At 40.4% G+C, this 9,771-nt stretch overlaps 1 long non-coding RNA gene across 1 annotated transcript; it reads right to left on the bottom strand.

Annotated features, from left to right (window-relative positions):
- Positions 1-3,733: 3,733 nt before the first annotated feature.
- On the bottom strand, positions 3,734-7,681 carry LOC129143760 (uncharacterized). Its single transcript, XR_008547595.2, has 3 exons — positions 7,287-7,681; positions 6,781-6,843; positions 3,734-6,166 (listed from the first exon to the last, which is right to left on the bottom strand). It is a non-coding gene; the product is annotated as an uncharacterized LOC129143760 (long non-coding RNA).
- Between the last annotated feature and the right edge of the window lie 2,090 nt (positions 7,682-9,771).

Here is a 9,771-nt window from a genome sequence, read left to right as displayed (position 1 = left end):
TCTAAATAACTGCAGTGATTCTGTGTAGTTAATGTAAGGCTATTACAAATATTTAGGATTAAAAAGAAAAAATAGAGACATGAAAATAGTAATGCATGGAAATGATATCTGACTTTTTAATCTCTAAAAAAGTAAATTAGTTTTTGATGAAATTATGTGATAATTATATTTTATTTGTAAAATATCCTTGCTGCATTGTGTGATTGAGTACACATATAATACTATGAAAATAAAACATATTATTATTCTCTTATTTTTTTGATGAAAGAAAATGTATAGACTGAATTTCACTCATATAGACCAGGTAATAATTTATCATATTTTACTGTAAAGTCACTAAGTCAAGCTTTAATGAATTTTATATGTAGGGACATATGTCTATTTCCTTGACCTAATTTCTCTGCCAAATTTAGATCTAAAAATGTGTAAACATAGTGTAGCGGTTTTTCTCTACAAGCCACGTAGATTCTTAGTTGGAAAGGATCCCTGTTCCGAAAGACAGATAAAAGAAAAACAACACAAAAATTAATATGTATATTTCACGTATACATAGGAGACACCCAGGGAATGAGTAATTCTCAAAGGAGTGGCTTTGAATCCCAGCTTACATAGCATCTTCAACAAAGAACAGTATACTTTTTAGAGAAATAAGCCAAAGGAAAAAGACTTTGAGTTGCTATAGTCAGCAACTTGGGGAAAGGCAAATAAATGTTGGATAAAGGCTAGTCAGTAAAGGTTGCTAATGTAGATCCCTTGGGTATTTCAGATGATAAGTGTCCAAACCTTTTGTATTTATAAACCTATATACCGCTTTTAAGCAAATAAAAACTAAAAATAAAAAAAGGGAGGACAGAAAGCTTTCCTGCATTTGCTTCTTCTTAATTGTCTTCAGCAAAATGTGAACAATCCACACTTTGGGGCTGCATATTCTGGTCTCCTACAGTAATTCCATAGGGTTCAATCTATAATAAAAAGGAAGTAAGTATGCCAGTTGAAATAAGGAATGCCAAGTTAAATTTGGATTTCAGACAGTGAATAATTATTTAACATCAATATGTCCCATGCAATAATTTTAAGTATATTGTATCTCAAATATTACATGGGCATATACTAAATAATTAATTGTTTACCTGAAATTCAGATTTAATGGGGTGCCCTGTATTTTTATTTGCTAAATTTGGTAACCTCAAAAGAAAGATTAAAATTATTCTGGGGAAAACATACAAAACAAATATTTCAACAATCATACCTTATATTTTAATTGAAAAATAAATGGATCTCCAGTCCCCTAGAAATGCAAAGCCAACCTATAAATAATTTTAAACACACGGAGGAAAAAAACCTAGAAACTAGCTCTTGCTCCAAATCTAGATCATTTTTATCATTTCTACTTGTTGTATTTCTCATTCTAATATAAACATAAATAATCAACTCTTAGGAAATTTGTGTGGTTGGTGGGCAGTCTGAAATATAAAAATTAGAACTGGGTGCGATGGCTCATGCCTGTAATCCCAGCACACTGGGAGACCAAGGCGGGAGAATTGCTTGAGCCCAAGAGTTTGAGACCAGCCCGGACAACATGGTAAAATCTCTCTCTACAAAAAAGTGCAAAACTTAGCCAAGCGTGTGGCATGTGCCTATAGTCCCAGCAGCTTGGGAGGCTGAAGCGAGAGGACCACTTGAGTCCAGGAGGTCAAGTCTATAGTGAACCATGATTGTGTCACTGCACTCCAGTCTGGGCACCAGTGAGACCCTGTCTCAATAAAAAAAAAGAAAAGAAAAGAGGTTTTGTGAAGAACTACTGCATCTACCAAATTCTATCTAATTGACAACTTCTTTTTTAAAAACATATCCTTACCTTCTGAATCACTGCTAATTAAGCCAGGACTGGGTAGCACATTCAATCAGAATCTCTTTTCTGGCAATTTGCAATTTATTCATATTCATTTTCTTTGGGTGACTGGATCTGAAACATGCAAACCCATTTGATGGCGCCTCCACTTGACCATATGCTGCCTTTTGGAAACTGGAAGAGATACCCTTTCTAGGACAACTCAGCCCTCAGGGTTCACTGCATGGCTAGCAGAACTAGCACTGTATTTTAACTCCCTCAGCTGAATATCCTTGTGCAGTGAGCAACCCCTATATCCTTATGGGGTATCGTTGGACTTTTACACCATGTAAAATAAACAGTACGGTACAGAAAGAAGTACAAATGAGAGATGGAGTCAGAATACTGCTAACTTTTTGATGTTTTTCCATTTATAAATTCCAACTCTTTGAGACAAGGATTATTCCTGTCATTGCATTCTGTAAAATATTCTTGAATAGTTATAATAAATTCTTCCACTTCTTTCTGCCACTTGAAATCAAAGAATTGTATTAGCTACATAAATACCGGCTTTAAAGTAATGTCTAGGAATCACTGGCAGATTCTGATAAGATTCTGGCAATAACCTATATTGAATTGACGTTTGAATACATCAAAGTGCCTTCCTTTTACTTCTAGATTGATCTCTTGAAATCCCTTTTAGATTCTGGGTCTCTTATGTTTCAGAGACTGATAAATCCTTCTTGAATATAGTGAACAAAAAGGATTGTCTTCAACTGCATCCAGAATGAGTTTAATTTTCATTCACTTCCTATGTATAATGGCTTCCTCAGGCTGGACAATAAGCCATGTTGTTTGACATAAAATGCCTTTTTTTCCCCCTCTTTGGAACAATTCATAAACATAAAATTGGAGGGATGGTACTAAAAGAAGGAATCAGAAACTTATATACAAACACATATTAATGACATAAACAAAAATGGAAACAGAGAGATAAACAAGAACCAAAGTGGAACCACTGAATACGTTATTACAATAAAACCTCTGAGCAGTAGCTTATAGTTTACCAAAGTTTTTTTTTTTTTTCTGTTTTATTTTACTATGATGGTTGTGGGGGAAAGCCTTGTTTTCTTACACACTGTGACATCTTGGGCATTCACAGAACCATTTTCATATATTTACTTAGTTTCCTTCTAGCTGGAGGAATAGGGAGTCAGCACTTTATTATTGTGTATGAGAGGCAAACTCAAGCATGTAGTTCATTATAAACATCTTTTGTAATCATGTGTTTACAAGCATCAATTTCACATAATACATTCCAGAAGTCCCTGCCATTGTTTGCAGAGTAGTAAAGATATTTTCCTTCTTATAGTTACAATCCCAGCTTGGATCTAAATAAATACTTCGCTGACATAGAAGTTACCATTTCATGAATCTGAGATAAGAAATTTAGAGCAGGTAAAAGTATCAATATTTTCTTGCTTTATACTTAATTTTATTCTACATCAACAAAAATCCCTAAGAGTAAATTTCCTAACTTCATTGTGTTAATTTTTAATTTTTTTCAATATATAGTGACATAATACAAATATTTTTGTTTTCATTCAGTGATTCTCTAGTATATGCATCTTGGTAGCATCTTATATATTACATTTTCAGAATGAGCTTTGGGAATCCAAGAGATCTGGATCAAATGACAGAGCTATCTGCCTTCTAGTAGGTGTGACATTATGGAAGCAAATATATCACTAATTGAATCTTGTTTGCTAAAACCTACAATAGATATAATAAGCTTTAGTTTTCTGAGTTGTTGAAGAGGTTAAAAGTAATATATAAAATGTTGTTAAAAAAAAAACAGGTTCTTGTCACACAACCAGGAAAATTTACGCACGCGGATGCATTGGAGGGTGAGTAGAGCAGGGTTTATTGGGCGAAAAGAAAAAAGGAAAAATAACTCTCAGCAAAGTGAGAGAGAGAGTACTGCTAGCAGGTTTCCCGCCTCACAGATTGAATCCCAGGTCACCACACAGGAACAGGAGAGGCCAGGTTCCTCCCCCTTGCAAATGGCGGGAACTTCCCAAGGCTCCACCCCGTCCTCCCAGTGCGCAGATGGGCACCATTCAGAAACAATCAGTCGGGAAAAGCCTGGCTTCATCCAGGACCTGCAGTCCGGCTTTTCAGCCTTCAGGCTGCTTTAGGCTTAAAGGTGGGGTTTTGCCGGGGACCTTGGCTGTCTCCTGTCTATCAGTAACATGGCTAATGATGTTTTTGGCACATAGTATATGCTAAATAAGTAATAGTTATTATGGAAGGAATGCATATGCTGGGAAATTTATTTTAGGACCTAATTTCTTAAGTTGTTCTCATTTTTAATATAGAAGGTGACCAATGGGAATCATAGAAGACTGAAGCCGTAAGCTGGTAGTTTGGAAGAGGCGGCTCAATAGGTGAAACAGTCAGGAGACATGGCAGTCACTGAGCCATGATAATAAAAGCTCCCTTCATGATGATGGCATGTAAGTGGGAAGGAATAAATCCTAATGGACAGATGAAAGAAATACTTTTAATACAGAATCTATAGGATTTGATACTTGTTGGAAATTAATACAAGGGAAGAGCAGTCAAGCATTATTACTCCAATTGAATTTGAATAAATAGGAAAATTGTACCGCAAGCAGATATTGAAACTTTATAAAGGATACACATTGGCAACAAAAAGGAAGTGGGAAATAAGAATGAGCTATTCAGAACTACTGAGACTAATTATCACGATGTGTGATTTATCTATATGGAGATAATGGCTAAGGGCTTTGGCAGTGTTATACATGCCAAAGCAGTGGGAAAGACCCAAGTTTAAGAAAAAAGGAAAGGAAGAACAAGGCAACAAAATGAATAATGAAGGAACAATTCGTAGCAGTAGAAATACCAGGAGAACTGGAATTGAGAAAGTCCAAGGAAGACAGTTTCAAGAAAAGATGGTGTGATACATATGTATTTGGTCTTTGTCACCAGTTTCTGGCACTCAGCTTCTAAAACCCTTGAAATCTCAGGAGTTGTCTCTTTTGTATGCTAATGAGATGACTGGTGGCTGTGGTCCCCCAGATAGGATGGGTTCTGGTCACTGGAAAAGCTAAAGCATGAATAGAGGGTTAGAAACTTCAGCCCCTCCCCTGACTCCAGGGAGAGGAGAGGGAGCTAAAGATTGAATTAATCAATAATGGCCTGATTTAATAAATCGTTCCTCCATAACTGAAAACCTCCATAAACAACTCTAAATGATGGGTTTTGGGGAACAGCCAGGTTGATGCACACTTAAATTTGGTCCATGTGCTGGGAGGTAGCACACCCCCAATTCCATGGAACAGAAGCTCCTGCATTGGGAACCATTCTGGGCCTCTTCACCTGGCTGTTCATTTGCATTCTTTAATAAGGACAGCCTCCGTAACCACATATAAGTGGGAAGGAATAAATCCTAATGGGAGTTGAAAGAGATACTTTTAGTACAGAATTATAGGATTTGGAAATTGCTAGAAATGACAAACAAGGAAACATCAGTCACACATTATTACTCCAAGGATTGAAAACTCCTATCTCTTATAATAAAATGGCCAACTGTTTTCCTGGGTTTTGTGAGTGTTTCTAACAAATTATCAAACCTGTGGAGGGGAATATGGGAACCCCTCCCCATAATTTATAGCCAGCTGGTTATACATACATGTGGCAACCTGGGACTTGGGACAGAAGTCTGAAGTGGGGACAGTTTTGTGGAGCTGAGCCCTTAACCTGCAGAGTCTGTGCTAACATTTGGTGACTTCATGTTGGAATTGAATTGAGTCAAAACAGTTCAGAAGTGGTAACTGGCTATGCAGATTTCTATAGATTCACATGAGGTTGAGGCTTAACTCAGTTGGCTGGATTTGATCATTGGGAGTCCTTGGTCATAAGCAGGATCCTCAGAGTAGAGGGATGGAAGCCAGACCGCACAGACTTAAACAGAGGGCCGTGATAGCTATTGACAGAATCCACACGAACGTTAATCCTTCCTTCACATTTCTGAGAATATCCACATTCTGACCTTACCAGACTGTTGGAAGAGCCTAAAGATCAGGAAGCAGATCTTGGAAATGGGATAAGGATTTGAGATGGGGCTTGGGGGTGAAGCCAGGAGAATGGCATTAAGAAAATGAGTTTTCTTAGCTGGGCGTGGTGGTGCATGCCTGCAGTCCCAGCTACTCAGGAGGCTGAGGCAGGAGAATTGCTTGAACCCAGGAGGTGGAGGTTGCAGCAAGCCGAGATTGTGCCACTGCACTCCAGCCTGGGTGACAGAGTGACACTCTGTATCAAAAAGAAAAAAGAAAATGAGTTTGTCTCTAGTCGCTGGGATATGCAGTGAGGATTTAGGAAGTTTATCATTCCTTTCCCCTCCTTACAACTTAGTCTAGATTTGCAGACCCTTACTTGAATTATCCTAATATAAAATAGAATACTAAATTGGGGTATGGAGGTACCAGAACCAGAGAGAAGTAAAAACTAAAGGTGATCCCTAAAAGGAAGAGAGGAAAGACGGGCTTAGCCAAACTTCTATAGCAGGACATATTATAGTAACTACAGAAGTAGTGTGTTTAGAAAACAAGTCACCAATCTCTCTGGAAAAGCAGTGCTGACTGGCTGATATTATTTGACACTTAGGGACTAGGGTTGCTAATTAGCAAAGAAGGAAATTCAACTGATTTTCCTCAGAAGACAAATTACTTCTACAGTCCATTTGCTCACTTCACACTGCTCTTCCCCTTAAAAATCAGCCAAACTTAAATAGCTAAATATTTTCAGCATTGCCCATCTGAAAAGTATAGATATCTATGAGTATCTAGCTGTGGCATAGGAAATGAATAAAAATATGGAAGGTAATATGCAGTGATTAAAAATACAAGCTTTGGGGCTCAGCCTACCTGAATTTGCTTCCTTACTCAGTCACTTCCTTTGAACACACATGACTGTGCCCGTTTCCTCATCTATAAAATGAAGATAATAGACAACTCTCAGAAGGTTCTGAGTCATATAGCAAACACCCAACAAATGTTACCCGTTACTATTATCTTACATATTCTTGAGTATTAAATTTGAATTGACCCATATTTTCAGCGAGAAAGTTATTTAAACATTTTGTACCCACGTTTTCTCATTCATAAAATGAAAAATATTATATATCTTACCAGATTACTGTGAAACTAGCCCATGCAAAGAAGTTATTCCTGGTCCCTATCCTATTTCCCCATCACCAAATCTCAATCACAGAGCTTACAAATTCCGCACTTCTGATTCTGGAATCTACATTCTAATACACAAATATACGTAAATTCAGAAGTTGTATTTCTTTGTAGTACTCCTTGCTTTTTATTGTACAAGTAAAATATATTCAATGAAGAAAAATTTTAGGCAGGGCGCAGTGGCTCACCCCCGTAATCCCACATGTGTTCGGAATTGGTGGGTTCTTGGTCTCACTGACTTCAAGAATGAAGCCACAGACTCCAGCAGTGAGTGTTAAAGTTCTAAAACATAGTGTGTCCGGAGTTTCTTCTTACGGGTGGGTTCGTGGTCCGGCTGACTTCAGGAGTGAAGCTGCGGACATTGGTGGTGTGTGTTATAGCTCTTAAAGGCGGCGCATCTGGAGTTGTTAGTTCCTTCCTGTGGGTTCGTGGCCTCGCTGGCCTCAAAAGCAAGGCTGCAGACCTTCTGAGTGTTACAGCTCATAAAGGCAGCACATCCCCAAAAAGTGAACAGCAACAAGATTCATTGCGAAGAGCAAAACAACAGCTTACACAGCACTGAAGGCGACCTGAGCGGGTTACCTTTGTTTGCTCGGGCAGCCTGCTTTTATTCCTTTATCTGACCCCACCCACATCCTGCTGATTGGTCCATTTTACAGAGAGCTGATTGACCCATTTTACAGAGAGCTGATTGGCCCATTTTGACAGGGTGCTGATTGGTGCATTTACAAACCTCGAGCTAGACACAGAGTGCTGATTGGTGCATTTACAATCCTTTAGCTAGTCACAAAAGTTCTCCAAGTCCCCACCAGCTTAGCTAGACACAGAGCACTGATTGGCGCATTTACAAACCTTGAGCTAGACACAGGGTGCTGATTCGTGCATTTACAATCCTTCAGCTAGACATAAAAGTTCTCCAAGTGCCCACCTGACTCAGGAGCCCAGCTGGCTTCACCTAGTGAATCCCAATCCCGGCGGCGTGGAGCTGCCAGCCAGTCCCACACTGCACACCCAGCACTCCCTGCACTCCTCAGCCTTTGGGCAGTCTATGGGACTGGGTGCGGAGGAATAGGGGGCAGTGCCTGTCAGGGAGGCTGGGGGAGCGCCAAAGCCCACGGGGTCAGGGGGAGGGCAGGGGGCTCAGGCATGGCAGGCTGCAGGTCCTGAGCCCTGCCCCGCGGGGAGGTGGCTGAGGCCCAGCGAGAATTCGAGTGAGGCGCCAGCAGGCTGGCCGTGCTGTGGGACCCGGTGCACCCTCTGTAGGTGCTGGCCCAGGTGCTAAGCCCCTCACGCCAGCTGCTCCAAGTGTAGGGTCCGTTGAGTCCGCGCCCACCCGGAGCCCACCCGGAACTCGTGCTGGCCCGCGAGTGCCGCAGCCCGGGTTCCGCCAGCGCCTCTCCCTCCACACCTCCCCGCAACCAGAGAGAGCCGGCTCTGGCCTTGGCCAGCCAGAGAGGGGCTCCCATGGTGCAGCGGCGGGCTGAAGGGCTCCTCAAGCACGGCCAGAGCGGACGCCAAGGCTGAGGAGGCGCCCAGAGCGAGCGAGGGCTGCTAGCACATTGTCACCTCTCACCAGCACTTTGGGAGGCTGAGGTGGACAGATCATGAGGTCAAGAGATCGAGACCATCCTGGCTAACACAGTGAAACCCCATTTCTACTAAAAATACAAAAAAATTAGCCAGATGTGGAGGCAGGCGCCTGTAGTCCCAGCTACTCGGGAGGCTGAGGCAGGAGAATGGCGTGAACCCAGGGGACGGAGCTTGCAGTGAGCCAAGATAGTGCCACTGCACTCCAGCCTGGGTGACACAGCAAGACTCTGTCTCCAATAAAAAAAGAAAAAAAAATTAAAATTCTGGGCCCAGTGCAGTAGCTCAGCCCTGCAATCCCAGCACTTTGGGAGGCTGAGCTCAGTAAGAGGATTGCTTGAGCCCAGGAGTTTGAGACCAGCCTAGGCAACATAGGGAGAAAAATACAAAAAATAAAAACATTAGCCAGGTCCGTTGTGGTGCACACTTGTGGTCCAAGCTACTCAGGAGGCTGAGGTGGGTGGATTGCTTGAGTCCAGGTGATTGAGGCTGCAGTGAGCCATGATTGTGGCACTCTTCATTCAGGCCTGGGCAACAGAGACAGAGTCTGTTTCAAAAAAAAAAAATTCTAAAAAAATTATTCTTATTTCCACCTCCATAGGAGGTAATCATAATTAAAAATAGTTTTACTTAGAGAACTGAATATCTATCCATCATCTATCCATGTAAACAACCAAACACAAAACTGAGGTTAAAATATGTAAACTTTTCAATAACTTTAATTTTATTAATATATTGTGACACTTTTCTATCACAATACTTCCCTACAGCATAATTCAATGCAATAATAGCTTTATATATTTTATGGTATGACTATCCCAGTGTTTCTGAACTTCCTATGTTTACATTAACTCCCCAAAATATCTTTAAACAATCTGTTAATAAAGCGCTGCAAATAGGATACCATCTTGTTAGAATCCTAGTGCTTCAGAAGGAAACTAGAGGTGAGATATTTATAGCATTTAAAGTCTAGCCTCAAGTGGTTTAATAAAGTCTTTCTCAAAGGGGAATTGATTGAGAATTGGGCAAAGTTCATGATCTACTAGTTTAAAATTGGTGGAAACAGTAAAGTAAGTCTTTATAACT

Source organism: Pan troglodytes, chromosome 3, assembly GCF_028858775.2.
Source record: "Pan troglodytes isolate AG18354 chromosome 3, NHGRI_mPanTro3-v2.0_pri, whole genome shotgun sequence".
Taxonomy (NCBI): domain Eukaryota; kingdom Metazoa; phylum Chordata; class Mammalia; order Primates; family Hominidae; genus Pan; species Pan troglodytes.
This window is presented reverse-complemented; position numbering and strand designations above follow the sequence as displayed.